Below are 11,110 nucleotides of genomic sequence, written 5' to 3' on the forward strand. Positions count from 1 at the left end.
CAGAGGGCTGCTAGAAGCTGAGGGAATGCAAAAAAGCCTCCGTTGTTGCGAAAAACAGCCTGTTTTTTTGCAAAAATGGGATGGAGGGGGGGGGGCCTCCGGGAGGCCAAAAACAGCTATATTCGGTGTGTAAGACGCACCAACATTTCCAGGATCTTTGGGGGGGGGGAGGTGTGTCTTATACTCCAAAAAATATGGTAATAAGACTTCCCCAAAAATAAGGCCAGGTGGTTATTTCTGGGGTCAAAAGAATATAAAAACCTGTAAATGGTAAACAGAGCCACTTTTTCCCTAAGGTGAGAAAACCACATATATCTCTCTCCAACCACACCCATCATTATAGCCTTATTATAGTAAAATATGTGTGCAGTTTCTATAATGTCCTTTTTTGGGAATAATTTGAAATTGAGGGAACTCTGTGGGGACTGCATTTACAAAGAAAGGGCCTAATACATCCTTCCACACACATAACGTTACACTAAACCTTTCAGCAGTAGTTATTTTACAAGACACTCTGGAAAAGTCAACATACTAAAACTACTAATTGCAAGTGTCTAATAAAATCCTTGATTTCTTCCAAACAGAAGCTCTCATGTTTAAACAGGCTCTCTTTCATTTTTTTTTTATTTCTTCATTTATGAATCCTAGGGATGAAATTTTTCCTCTAGGACAGGAGCTAAGCATGGATCTAAGCAGTATGCACATTGCTAATAACTCCAAAGGGACCTAAAGTAATTATTAATGGTGAAAATGAATTTGGAATGGGGAGGAACTGGAAAAAAATAAACTCCATTTCACGAGTTTCCATTCCCCCTAGAAACCAAGAATAAACTTCTCCAAATATGGGCAATGCAAAACATCAAGCATCTGTCCAGAATACTTCATTCAGTCTGTGTTGAACAGAATTTGGGAAGGGGGTGTCACAGGTGTCCCGGAATGTGCCTTTCCTTCTGCCAAGATTCAGGCAGCAGAGGAGACCCCACCCGATTGCCTCACTCCCATCTGCTTTTGAGTTTTCCATGCTCAAGTTTCTATTTTGAAGAGCAACAGAGATGATCAGGGAACTGAAGCCTAAAACATAAGAATGGCTGCAGGAATTGGGTATGTCTGGTTTGATGAAAAGAAGGACTAAGGTTGACATGATAGCAGAGTTCCAATATCTGAGAGGCTGCCACAAAGAAGAAGGAGTCATGCTATTCTCCAAAGCATCTGAGGGTAGAACAAGAAGCAATGAATGGAAACTAATCAAGGAAAGAAGCAACATAGAACTAAGGAGAAATTTCCTGACAGTTAGAACAATTAATCAGTGGAACAGCTTGCCTCCAGAAGTTGTGAATACCCCAACACTGGAAGTCTTTAAGAAGATGTTGAATAGCCATTTGTCTAAAAAGGTATAGGGTTTCCTGCCTAGGCAGGGGGTTGGACTAGAAGACCTCCAAAGTCCCTTCCAATTCTGTTTTTCTGTAAAAGGATCCTTCTCCATTTGAGGTTTTGAAGATTCCTTCCTTCGGATGGTTGGTTACTTTGTTCGTTTAATGTAGATGGAAAATCCCAATTTTTCTATAAGAATCTTTGCAGGGAGTAAACCACAACAGGTTCTCCCAAATGTTTTGTTTCCAACGAAGCAGAATTTCGTTGGGGAAGAGGGAATGAGCCCCCCACTTTTCCCCTCCCTAAGCACTGCAATAGTTTCATACAAGAGGGCCTGTTTACAAATGATGGATTCAAGTACAATTATCTATGGACATGCTCAGCCATCCAGGCCTTGGTGGTCCCAAAAGTGCTTTTTTTGTCAAAAGGTGACTGGATTTTCTTGTTTTTCTTGAAGGAAAATGTTTTCAAGAAAAAAACAAGAAAAAGCCAGTTGCCTTTTGAAAAAGCCCCTTTGGGACATTCAAGTGCAAAATTCTGAGGCTGGGCTAAAGTCCTTAGTTGTCTATTTGTGCAATAGTGGTCTATTTTCCCTTGTTATACTATGTTTCAGGGGTGGGTTTCCATTTTGTTACTACTGGTTCGCTTGTGCGTATGCGCAGAAGCGTCCAGGCAGGTGGGCGGAGCCTCCTACCACCGCCACCACCGGTTCGCCCAATCTGGGTCAAACCAGGAACAACCCACCTCTGCTATGTTTGGTTTTTTTTATCTTTGAGTGATGGAGAAGCAACACCTTTTGGTGGCCATCTTCCAAATATTTAAGACAGTATTTCCCAATCTTGAAGATGTCTGGACTTCAACACCCAGAATTCCCCAGCCAGCATTCGTGGGAACACTGATTTAGGAGGAGACAAGGATGCAAAGTAGTTGGGAATAACCTCAATGAATGAGTGGAATCAGCAGCGTCGATTTTATATTTCGGGTTTTCAGAAACATAAAACCGAAACTGCCCAAATTTCTGAGTCATTCCTCTGCGTGACTCAAACATTAAGCAAAGGGCTTTTTATCTGGAAAACAGAGCTAAGATTACTTTGGTATGATTTCCAAATCGAACTGGGGTTTCGTTCTGTTACTTCCTTCACCTAATGAGCAATCAAGTCCCTTGAATGTACTTGGCACAGCAAAGCACAAGGCAAGAGAATTTCAACATGCTGGGCCATTGGGTGATGTCAGTTTTGGCCAATGTTTGAGAAAGCAGTTCTATTGTAGGTGATTTTCCTTGTTACAGGCTACTCTTATCATAAGGTCAGGCTTACCAAACCTTCAAAATTTCACAACAGGTGGACAGACTTAACTATAATTTCAGCTGAAAAACTATAACCAACCTAGACCAAGCCAAGTCCAAAACATTCTAGAGAATTCCGGGGAGCCTGGAACTCTGACCAATCAGTCATCAATAAGCACGTAGACATCAACAGCAATAACATACCATTGAAAAGAGATAATCAACAAGGCAAAAAAGGAGCAAAAAGACCCAAATACCCCCCCCCCACACACCAACAGTCAATACCCCAATGAAGAGAGATTAACACCAAGATTTACCTCAGATTAACAATCAAGAAGTCAGCAATACCCCAATTTGCTAAATAAGCTAATAGTAAACAGGCCGGTTAAAGAACCCAAGGCCAACACTGACAGGGCAAACCCCACTCCCTACTAGCACTGATGATGTTACCTAGTTTGGGTAATGGAACTCCTGTAAGACAACAACTAAACTCAGAGAACACCAAAGATGCCACAAAAATCTGGACAATCTTAAGAAGAGAACAGAGAAGAACAGAAAATTCCAACTCTCTGTTGTTATCATCTAGCGGCCTTCCTGGTTTCTGTAGCCTCAGTCTTTGACGGTCACTGTATAAAAGACAGATTTAATTCTGTCCATCTCATAGATGATAGACCCTTGGGGTGGGGTAAAGTAAGTTTGTTAATAGACATATCCTTGGGAGGTGTTCAGGGTTGATTGGTAGCTAAATGTTTTAAATAAATAAGTAAAAATTGTAAAGCTTTAAGCAAGGATCACCTAGACCCATGATGGTGAATAGGTGGCACACGGAGCCCTCTCTGCGGGCATGCAAGCCGTTGTCTCAGCTCAGCTCCACCACGTATGTGCATGCGCCTACGGCTGGCAGCTGATTTTCAGTTCTCTGCCATGCATGCGGGAGACGCGTGCGCATGTGCAGGGGGAGGAAGAGGCAGGGGGGGCACAACTCCCCCCCCAAGGCCCATTTTTGGTCCCAGGAGGCTTCAGGAAGGCCTGCTAGGCTCAAAATGGGGTGTGGAGAGAGTCACGCACTCATGCGTGGGGGATTGGGGGAGTGCAGGGGTCACGTGTGCATGCACAGAGGGGCGTGGTGTGGGGAGTGTTGTGCATGCATTGCATTATGGGTGTGGGCATGCACGTGTGTACGCTTTCGGCACCTGAGATCAAAAAGTTAAGTCATCACCGACCTAGAGGAAGAACAGATAATAGTAAAGTAATTGCACGGGGAAAAAGGGTTTTGACAAAACTTTTGCTCTTAGTTTCAGAGAACCTAAAAGTTCTCCCCAAAGGGCGGGTAACTAATGCAGCTGCCTCAACCCATTTTTATTGAAATACACATACAGGATTTCCAAGCGTGTCTGCCGAAGGACAGAGGTTTCCAAGTTGAAGAGAAAACTCCCTTTTCAGCTGCCTCACAAGGATTCCCAGCAATGATTCCCAGCAGTCTCATGTGTAACTAGGGAAGAAACATGTTTAAAAATCCCGGAATATCACTGTGAGACAAGATGATGTAATGCTCCTGATGAGATGTTCCTGTTCCTGTTCATTTCTAATTTTCTTCTTTTTCTTCACCCAGTCATCTACTTCCCCAAACGTGAGAGCCAGGTTTCACATGGTTAGAAGCAAACAGCCAGATCTGGCCCCAAACAAGGCACAGATGGAGGCTGTTTTTTTCCTTCAAAAAAGAATTGATGCTACTCTTAAGAGTGGGTGGGAGAATCTCAATGGACCACAGTAGAAATGGAACTCATATTTAAGGATCAGAAAAAAATTCTTATTAAGGGAGACATCATGTGACTGCAACTTGTGACCTTCCCTGCCAACTTCCCTGTTGATTTTTTTCTGTGAGAAGCCAGCTAAGAAAGTCATAGAAGGCGATCACACAGACCCAGGATGCTGCAGCCATTATCAATACAAGCCAGTTGCCCAAAACTCCCATTTTGATCACGTGACTGCGAAAGTGCAATGGTTAAGTACAAGGGCTAGTCATAAATCACGTTTTTTTGAGTGCCACTATAACTTTTGAAGGTGACACGGTGGCTCAGTGGCTAAGACACAGAGCTTGTCGATCAGAAAGGTCGGCAGTTGGGCGGTTCGAATCCCTAGTGCCGCATAACGGAGTGACCCCCCGTTACTTGTCCCAGCTTCTACCAACCTAGCAGTTCGAAAGCAAATAAAAAATGCAAGTAGAAAAATAGGGACCACCTTTGGTGGGAAGGTAACAGCGTTCCGTGCGCCTTCGGCGTTTAGTCATGCCAGCCACATGACCATGGAGACGTCTTCGGACAGCGCTGGCTCTTTGGCTTTGAAACGGTGATGAACACCACCCCCTGGAGTTGGGAACGACTAGCACATATGTGCGAGTGGAACCTTACCTTTACCTATAACTTTTGAACGGCCATTAAATGAATGATTGAAAGTAGAGGACCACTTCTACAAAGTCATTTTTGGAATTCTCTCCTTAATGGTTTCTCTGCTATTCTACAACACATTAGAAATTCTGGGTACCATTATATGCCCATTTACTGATTCTACTCTAGCCTGCTAGTAGAAGCTTAACACCAAAATCCAAATCACTTGCCCTTTTATGGTCTTATCTTGAGATTACAATTTATCTCCTCTGGCTTAAGAGGAGTCCCTAGTCATTGGCTAGAGTCAAGCCCTCACGGCCACCCTGCCACTAACACAATATTTCCCCAGCTTGTTATCTCCTCTGTTCTCATGGGAATAAACAACGTTGAAACCAACAAGCTAATGTCAGTGGGTGACTGAATGGGTGTAACTTTTCATAAGTATAATCTTTATTATCATTGTACTTAAATACAACAAAATTGGTTTCATAGGAACGCAGTTAAGTGAAAGTCTATTATCTTGCAACAAGCATTATCAGTGTACACTCAGATCAGAGAGGGAGGAAGCAGAGAAAAATAAGAGCCTGAATTGAGGGGTCCTTTGTGGTCTGTTTCTCGCAGACCTTTCATTACCCAAACTAGGCAACATCATCATTGATAGTGACGACTAGTGACCATCACTGACGATGTTACCTAGTTTGGGTAGTGAAAGGTCTGTGAGAAAAGAACCAAGAGCCCTCGTTTCAAACCTGAGCTAAAATATTCTCCTTTATTAGAGCATGAATTGTGTTTAAATGGCACGACAGCCACCACTAACATTAGACAAGCTTTGCAGCGAAAAATGAAAATGTAAGAGAATTTTGAACAAGTAAACAGTGTTCCAATAGTTGGAGGGCTGACACAAAGAAGAAGGAGACAACCTATTCTCCAAAGTACCCGAAGGCAGGACAAGAAGCAATGGAGGGAAACTAATCAAGGACAGAACCAACCCAGAACTAAAGAGAAATTTCCTGACGGGGAGAATAATTCACCAGTGGAACGGCTTGCCTCCAGAAGTAGTGCTCCAACACAGAAGATTTTAAGAGATTGGACAACCATTTGCCTGAAAGGAGTTTCCTGCCTCAAAGAGCCATTTGGACCCATTTCTCACAGAAAAGAAAACAGCGGGAGCCACAAAGGTCCTAACCGGAAGCCCCCTGTTCAATTCTGGAGTTGACCGGAAGTTCAGTTTCCCCACCATAGAGTCTCCTCCTAGCATGGCATACCTTTTCCTCTACCTGTCATAAAAGCCATATCAATTGTGGAGACAACTGGAAAACCCTCCCCCTTGCCATAGAGTCTTCTCCTGGCGCATTGTGCTTCTTTCCTCCCCCACCGGAAACTCTTCTCAAAATTGTGGCGCTGACCGGTGACAGAGCCGCAGCAGAGAGAGGAAAGAGCCACATGCGGCTCCAGAGCCGCAGTTTGCTGCCCCCTGGACTAGAAGACTTCCAAGGTCCCTTCCAACTCTGTTATTCTGTTCATCTTTAGGATAGGCAGTTCTGCAATGCTTTGGTCTTCATCAAGTATCTTTCAAAGGTCTTGGATTACTAGCCTGGGGTGGTTGGAGTTATAGCTCCAACTCAATCCATGTAAGAAGCATATTGAACAGGCTTTCTTCTCCCCTACCACCCCCCAAAAGAAGCATCTGTTGCAAAGAGCCCCAAACGGCTACTATCGTTTGCCAAATGGAAGAGGTCCACTTCCTATTTAGCAGGAGCTTCCAGGAGGTCTAAGTGCTGAAGCACGAATAGCTCATTCCCAGAGGAAAACATGAGAGCATCCTGACAAGCAGGATGAGGCAGCCAACTATATACCACGGGTGAACCATCATCCTGAATCCTTAGGAGCGTCCCTACTTCACCGAGAGGGATAGATAAGGGGGCCAGGAGACCCCACCATCACCTCTTCGTTATACTTAGCTGCTTAAGAATTTGCATTTTTTTAAAAATCACAATGAAGTCTCGTCGCTTTGAGCAGCCCAAGCGATCTGGAGACTGCATTAATTCTCCAGCAAGGAACAAAAAGCATCAAGCAGCCAAGCAAACTCTCCTAGGAAACAAAACATCACTTAGTTAACTGTGGAGGAAGATGTCTGAGCTGTGCAGCAGCACCCACATGCAACCACAAAGGAACACAGCGCTTCCTTCTCGCAGCTCCCCCCCCTTGCTAACAGCCATATAAAAATGGGCTCATCAGGAAATCTATCCAGGTCAAGGGCCCTTAATGACAGCCTGATCAGCCTCACTCTCCTCTATAAGCACAATTGTTTGATGCCAGGGAGTCCCAGACTTATGGCCAGCATTGAGCCCAAAATTTCCATTGCTAAGCGAGACATTTGTTAAGTGAGTTTTGCCCCATTCTATGACCTTTCTTGCCACGGCTGTTAAGGGAATCACTGTGTTTGTTAATTAGTAAAGCGGTTGTTAAGTGAATCTGGTTTCCCCGTTGAGTTTGCTTGTCGGGTGGTCACAAAAGGGGACCACATGACCCCGGGAGACTGCAACCGTCATAAACATTTGCCAGTTGCCAAGTGTCTCATTTTGATCACGTGACCGGGGGGGACGATGACGCTGCAACTGTCACAAGTTATAAAACTGGTCGTGTCACTTTTTCCAGTGCTTATTGAAAGTTTGAATGGTCACTAAGTGAATGGCTGTAAGACAAAGTCTATCTGTAATTATTTGGGTTCTTGTTCCTGCCATTGTTGCTTGTAACAGTTCGTTCTGCTAGGGCAGTGGTGGCAAACCTTCTAGACTTGGCATGTCAAAAATGCAGAAGATGCCCACCTTGACTCTACACCCCCCCATCCCCTGGATAAAGAGACCATCTCTGGCAAAACAGCCTCCTAGATGTTGTCACCATTTCAATGGGGTCCTTACGGACCTCTACACAGAACTATAATGCCAGTGGCTGATAATTTGCTTTCAAATCCTTTATTAAAAACCAAAGACCAAAGAGTCCTCCGGGATTGGGAGGCATACAGATCCATTCAAATTCAAATTCAAATTCAAAGGGAGCATTTGGGCACCCCGATTCCTGCAGGTGCTACCTTACCTACCTCTACTTTAGGGAAGCTTGTAACAGTCGATCACAGCCATCGCACTCGCTAAATGTAAGAACTTGTTCAGTCGCTAAAATTCTTCACAACCCCATGGACCATAGCATCCCCCCTCCAGGTCCTGCACTTTCTCCCTGACTCTATTGGAGGCTAAAACATATAATTGGAGACTAAAATTTATAAAAGAACGGTCGCTGGAATTGGATATGTGTAGCTTAATGAAAAGAAGGACTAGGGGGTGACATGATAGCAGTGTTTTGATATCTGAGGGGCTGCGACAAAGAAGAGGGAGTCAAGCTATTCTCCAAAGCACCAGAAAGCAAAACAATGGATGGAAACAAATCAGAGAGAGAAGCAACCTAGGACTACTGTAAGGAGAAATTTCCTGACAGTGAGAACCATTGATCAGTGGAACACTTTGCCTCCAGCAGTTGTAAATGCGACAACACTGGAAGTTTTTAAGAAGAGGTTGGACAACCATTTGTCTCAAATGGTATACAGTTTCCTGCCTAAGCAGGGGGTTGGACTAGAAGACCTCCAAGCTCTCTTCCAACTCCATTATTCATTTCTATTCTAATCTCCCCAAAGGCATGCCCACTGTGTCAATGACACTATCCTAACCATCTCAAACTCTGCAGTCCTTTTCTCCTTTTAATACAATAATACAATAGCAGAGTTGAAAGGGACCTTGGAGGTCTTCTAGTCCAACCCTCTGCCTAGGCAGGAAATCCTATACCATTTCAGACAAATGGCTATCCAACATCTTCTTAAAGACTTGCAGTGTTGGGGTAACTTCTGGAGGCAAGCTGTTCCACTGATTAATTGTTCTAACTGTCAGAAAATTTCTCCTCAGTTCTAAGTTGCTTCTCTCCTTGATTAGTTTTCACCCATTGCTTTTTGTTCTACCCTCACGTGCCTAGGAGAATAGTTTGACTCTCTCTTCTTTGTGGCAACCCCTGAGATATTGGAAGACTGCTATCATGTCTCCCCTACTCCTTCTTTCTATTAAACTAGATCTACCCAATTCCTACAACCGTTCTTCATATGTTTTAGTCTCCAGTCCCCTCATCCTCATTGTTGCTCTTCTCTGCACTCTTTCTAGAGTCTCCACATCTTTTCTACATCGTTGTGACCAAAACTGGATGCAGTATTCCAAGTATGGCCTTACCAAGGCCTTATAAAGTGGTATTAACACTTCACGTGATCTTGATTCTATCCCTCTGTTTACGCAGCCTAGAACTGTGTTGGCTTTTTTTGGCAGCTGCTGCACACGGCTGGCTCATCTTTAAATGGTTGTCCACTAGGACTCCAAGATCACTTTCACAGTTACTACTGTTGAGCAAGGTACCCACCTATTTTGCCATTCATCTTTCCCAACACTGACAAGAGTTCCTCTTTCTCATTTGATAGTCAAAGTATCTGAGCTTCAGCTACAGTATCTGTCCTTTGGAAGGTGCTTGTTTTCTTTAGGATTGATATAGTGAGAAACACTGTTTTAATTATAGCTCAGCAAATGTGTGGATTGTGTATTCCCCTCCTTTTCTTTCCAACATGAATTCCTTCAGTTCCTTAATAGTTTTACTCTTTTCAGTGCTAATTAATTCTGGCTTGCTTTGGTAACTGTGTATTGTGCATCCTTCAAGAACTTGAGTTATATGCTCCAACCTGCTCAGTCTTATTACTCATGACAACCTCAAGGTCATAGATACAAGATCACACAAAGATTGTCAAAGCTGAGCCGATGTTTGAATTTTGGTTCCCTCACCAGTCCCTGCAATGCCACACTGGGTTTTGCTCATGGTTGCCATGACACTAAGCCACAAAGTGGTTGATTTCATCTTTTGGTTTGGTATGATAATCTACCCATTATGGCTTTGTATTATTATCTCTAATCAGACCAGTATGGCTTCTTCAGGAAATTGTAGCAAAAAAAAAGAAAAAAGAAACAATAAGGATTTAGATGCATTAGTATTGGATCTAGCCCTTTGAAACTATAATTAGGAAAGTGTAAAACATGGCTGAAGTTATTACTCATAATTGATTAAATCCTGACTTAATAAGCAAAGATATGTGTGCTCTTTAAATGCTAATGCACAGCTTCTACGCTTCACTGTTCTCACGAGAAAGTAACAAATCCAGGAGGATGTAGTAATAATATCCAAAGCTATAATGTCCAAAGCTAATCTATGATGTATAGCTTCCAAACAAGTTAAGTTACTCTTTTTCAGAAATCATTTACCATGGTTCCTTGTTCTTATACAACCGGAATCTATATTTAACTGCAATTTCCTAGCTTCTCCAACTTATATAAAAGGAGAAGTAATAGGTCCTGCAGGCTCATGCAAAAAGCTCACGCATGTTTGACCTTACAAAGTAGAACTGGGAAAAGTGCTAGAGAAGTTCTGAAAGCCTTAGACAAATTGGCCATCAGCGGATACATAGAGATGAGCAACATCTACATACTATTCAAAAGAGGCAATCAAAAAGCTAAAAGACCACTACACCTCCTGGCCAGCAATCAACACCCAGATAAACAGAGATTAACACCAAGATTAATACAAGACCAACAGTGAACAATACTGAAGTATTGTTGGAAGTGCCAACAAGCAAATAACAGATTAATCAAGGAACCAAGACCACCCCCATCAACACTGACAGAGCAAGCCACTACTATATACAATGAGAGCAAATCCCTCTCCCTTCTAGCACTGATGATGTTACCTAGATTGGTAATGCAAGAAAATAACCCCACAGAACTGTGATTGCCCAAACCAGATCAATGCAGGAACATTCACACACATACACCCTAACCTTTATTAAGACTCCTGAGAGAAAGCTGTGAGGGATGAATGATATTCTCATAAAAACCTATATTTTAAAAGAAAAAAAATAGTAGAAACACATAATGTATAGTTATGCCAATATTTTTCACTCAACTTTGTAATAGCCTCTTGATTCCTCCTGCCG

At 43.0% G+C, this 11,110-nt stretch overlaps 1 protein-coding gene across 4 annotated transcripts in view; it reads right to left on the reverse strand.

Moving 5' to 3' along the window:
- The window catches only part of NF1 (neurofibromin 1), a 270,036-nt gene that overhangs the window by 75,369 nt on the left and 183,557 nt on the right, over positions 1 to 11,110 (reverse strand). The window lies entirely within an intron of this gene.

The sequence above is a fragment of the Thamnophis sirtalis genome, unplaced genomic scaffold, assembly GCF_051295495.1.
Source record: "Thamnophis sirtalis isolate CommonGarterSnake01/CBP01778 unplaced genomic scaffold, rThaSir2_p1.2 scaffold_6, whole genome shotgun sequence".
Lineage (NCBI taxonomy): Eukaryota > Metazoa > Chordata > Lepidosauria > Squamata > Natricidae > Thamnophis > Thamnophis sirtalis.